The sequence below is a fragment of the Cavia porcellus genome, unplaced genomic scaffold, assembly GCF_034190915.1.
Source record: "Cavia porcellus strain 051 isolate PalLab524CR breed Dunkin Hartley unplaced genomic scaffold, mCavPor4.1 scaffold_17, whole genome shotgun sequence".
Classification (NCBI taxonomy): Eukaryota; Metazoa; Chordata; class Mammalia; order Rodentia; family Caviidae; genus Cavia; species Cavia porcellus.
In genome coordinates this window covers 28268714-28273312 of record NW_026947500.1, presented here as the reverse complement: position 1 = coordinate 28273312, position 4599 = coordinate 28268714, and positions in this window count along the sequence as shown.

Genomic DNA, 4599 nt, shown 5'->3' with positions numbered 1-4599 from the left:
GGTAAAGATTAGATGAACACTGACTTCTCACGTGCTGTTGGTGTCAGTACAATGCCACTTTTAGCAGTATCTCTGAAGGCTGAACAAATGCATGGGCTATCTATCACTCCACAGTTCTCTGCTTTTTTTATTTTTTAAAACAGGATCCGAGGGCCAGGGATATAGCTTAGTGGCACAACTCCTGTTTGGCAAGCACAATGTCCTGAGTTCAATTCCCATAATCCCCCCTGCCCCGCCCCCAAAACACACAGGGTCTTAGTATAAAGCCCAAGAGGTGCTCAAACTCACAATCCTCTTGCCTCAGCCTTCTGCCTGCTGAGTTTACAGGCATATGCCACCATGCTCAGCCGTAGCTTCACTCTCATATACAAAAGAAATAATACCCAAGAATTCTCAGGATAGAACTGATAAAAACTGGAATCAATCTGAATATTCATGAATAGAACAGAACAAATTTTGATATAACTGTATGCTGGATTACCAGACAACAGATGAGAATAGGTAAACAACATAGAAAACACAGGTAAATCTCACAAACAATGAAACAACCAAGAAACATAATATAGGAATTATTTTACTTCATTTAGTCAAGAAGAAGCAAAAATAATCAATGGTGAGAGATCAAGACCATCGTTAGAATTCCAGGAAAGTTACAAGGATTCCTCATTTAACCACCAAGTCCTATTCCTGTAAGTATAGCATTAAAAGAATTAGTTACTAAATGAGGAACTGTATATAGTATATACATTACAATATTCAGAACAGAGAAATGGTCAAAGGACATTCCAACTTGATGACTTTGCCTTTCGTTGCATAACTTCCATCTGGTACATAATGTATAACAGAACATTAAACTGAAGTACTATAGCGAACCATCAGGAAAATTATAGTACTGTATAAAGACTACTAAATAGAAAAAAAACATTGGGGGTCTATGAACAAGAAGTGCAGAATTGTACAAAAAAAAAAAAAAAAAAAAGAGGAGGCGTAAGTCTGAGCAGCAGGGAAGTCCAAACAGTTGTTAGGCCGGTCATTAAATCAGAAACACCTGTACTGGAAACTAGGCAGGGGCTTCCAGTGTTTCATTTTGATCTAGGAACTGTTTCTCAAGTGTGTTGGCTCTATGGAAAATTTGCTGAGGATGCTTCCTATCTGAGAATATTTCTGTTATTTGCTATAGTTGGGGGCCTTCACCCTGAGGAACATTCTCCACTCTCTTTTTATTTTTTATTTAAGACAACTGCTAAGTTTCTCAGTCTGGGCTCAAATTTCTGATCCTCCTGCCTCGGCCTCCCTAAGGGTTGGAGATTCCAGGCATGCACTACCATGCCCAGCATTTTACTTCAATTTTTAAAAGTAGGGTACATTCTGACCTGCCAACCTAATGTGCCAAAAGTACACCGGGCACTTACTTGACGGGTCTCTCTGGTCACACAAAGATGGGCCTCTCCGGTCACTACCAAAGATGAGCCTGATTCCAGGAAAGGAAAAGGACCAAAACAAGTTTGTTTCATGGTTTCTGTGTTTCTGAAATGCTGCATCAGGTACTCAGATGGTGACGGGACCTGGTGGCATCATCACATTATGAACTCAACTAAGCATTTCCAGGCTGAAACACTGAGCAGCAGCCAGAAACAAATCACCGGGCACCCACCTTATCAGCAGGTGTGACAACACCTACTGCCTGAAACCAGCTGTACAAAACTCCTGTCACTTCCCTCTAAGGTCTTGCCTGCCTGTTTTTTCCAAAAACTGAATAGATTAACTGCTGTATTAGATGAACTGTAGATATACCTCAAATTATAGTCAATCTATTACAAAAACTAAAACTAACCCACCAAAAATTTACAAACACCTGTATATACAATAAAATCCTCACATAAACTGTTCCCCATTACCTCCCCACAGAAATACAAGTTGGCCATTTCTTATAATCTTCTATAGTAAAATTTGACCTAAATAAACTCTGTCATTTATAAGACTCCAATGAGAAAAATCTGACCGTGGGCTAGGGCTGGAGCTCAGTGACAGAGCACTAGCCAATCACGAATGAAGCCCTCTTTCAACCCTGTGCTCCACAAAAGCAAACAATTTACTGATTCTCCAACAAAAGAAACATATAGCACTAACATCAAATTATTGTTTCTAAAAAGGAAATTCAAATGCTTGGCATATCAATCTTTCAGGAGAATTGACTACAGCCAAGAAATATATGAGGGCTAGTGTTCATTTGCTGATTTATCACTGCAGACTCATCATGACAGTATGAATGTATGCTTATTCAGGTCTACCTGAATGGACCAGAAAGGCAACTATTATGAACAAGTAAAATGGTAGTTGTTGACTGATAAACACCTAAATAATAACCTACTTATCTTCCACTATGTTGTGTACCATTTACCTTATATTTTTCAAGTTTTACTATGTTCTCCCTTCACATGCCATTGAGTCTCCATTTAATTCTACAAGAGGCGGTTTTGAAATACTGGGCTGAATGTAATATAATGAAAGAAAGAACTACAGTTGTTTCGAACTTTGAAGGTTTTTTGTTTTTGTTTTTTTGTTTTTTTTGGGGGGGGGGAGTTTGGGGATCGAACTCATAACCTCATGCTTGCCAGGCAGGAGGCCATGCTGCTGAACTAAATCCCCAGCCCAGTGGTTTCAAACTTTAAAACTCTATCTACCAAGGAGAAAGTTCCTAAAGAATCAATTTCCAGTCTTCTATCCCTTATTACAAATGTGATTTACAAATACAGGTATTATGATAAAGACAGGCTGTAAAAATTTTTCTCAGTGATTGTTCAATTTTATTATAACTGATGATATAGGCAATTCTTTTTAAGATAGCAAGAGGCATTATGGAAACCATTGTTGAGCACCTTGTATTATGTTTTTACATTATATATTATGTCCACCCTTTTGATTTGACTGACTCTGTTATCTCACATTTGGTTTTACTCTCTTCAAAAAAAGTAATAAGAATGTGGGAATAATAAAACCAAAATGTGTAATTATCATTGTACAAAAGAGAGGGAAAGAAAGTGCTCTAAACGATATAATTGCATGTATATTTAAGTGTATAAGATAGATAACAATATTACTGAGTTTTGTTGAACAGAACTGTTTGTAGTCTCACTGTTTGAATGTCCACTTTATATACTTTAATTTTGTGACTCGAACAAATATTTCTAAGATGACAATATGTAATCTATTAACTAGTGATTTCCTATTCTTTATTTTTTTCTGAAATTCTGTATAACTTGTATCCTTTCTCTCCTTTTTTTTCTTTTTCTCCTCAAATAAAATTTAAAATTTTTTTCTCTGTGAAATCAATCCTTGTCTACCAAATTTCAAGGGCTAGAGATTTCAGTAGCATTAGCATCTGCCTGGCAAGAGCAAGGGCCTCAGTTCGATTCCTGACACCAAAAAAACTTCATTATCTACAAAACTTCTTTAGAAACTGGAAATCCTTGAGCTACAATCCTAAACACACATACAATTCCTGAGATACAAGTCATGGGAAGCCTACATTAAGCAAGAGATCTCACAAGACAGAATCAAAGAAACCAAGGACCACGTATGTCGCTTGGTTGTTGTTTCAAGTCTTTTTAAAATCCTTCAAAGTGCATTCCCAAATCTTCAGCAGTTCCTCACAGAGAAGAGTGAGAGCAGTAAAACATTTTCACATGACTTTACAGAACACTAGTTGGTCTGCCCTGAGTCGTTTAATCCCCAGGAACTCTGCATGTGCTTACAAACACCAGGAACCATCATTTCACAAGTGACTGGTTACACAAAATATACAGGTACATAAACAGAAGATGGTATCATAGAAAGACGCTTAACAGAAAGAAACTGTAGTTTCAGGTGAAAAGCACACATACCTGTGGAAGCGCAGTATTGAGTTGTGTCTGCAACGAATCTCTCTCATGACCAACCTCAAGTAATTCCCCCTGGGTCAAAGCCAATGTTTCTTGAGTCTCTATCAATGTGCTCTGAGAAAGGTATGTTTCTTCTAGAGTGGACATCATGGGCTGTTCAAAATGGGAATCTGCATCTGGTTGTGAAGGGGAGCCAGATCCACGGCTTTCACTTCCTCCTGAAGGGCCTGCTTCACTGATAGTGGGCCTCGCCTCCCACAACATCTTGGAACAAAAACACAGACTACTCTTTAAATGGATAATACAGGTTCCCACAAATCTACAACTTTATGAGTATCTGCAGCTAATAAAGGAAAGCTGACAATCTCTTTATTCTCAGATCTGTTATTCTTTGGATGTAAATACTCTGTGAAGATACACCCAGGCACCCATTAAATGCAGAAAGCCACAATATGAAGACACTCAAGAAGACAACAATGCTGGGAAGAAGTAAGGACCAAAGAGAACTACCTATTTGCCCTATAAATAATAGAGCAAACTCTGTGAGGTTTTGTTTGCAAAAGCAGGCTTTTTAGTTTTGAAAACAAGTGTGCTTCTGTTACCTAGTTTTTTCTATTTCCCGGTAGAGGCCCATTCCACTCAATCCTTTTTCAGGAAAGGCACAGAAGCATTATACAGCCAGAAAAACTGACAAGTACAAAATCCAACAGACATCTTA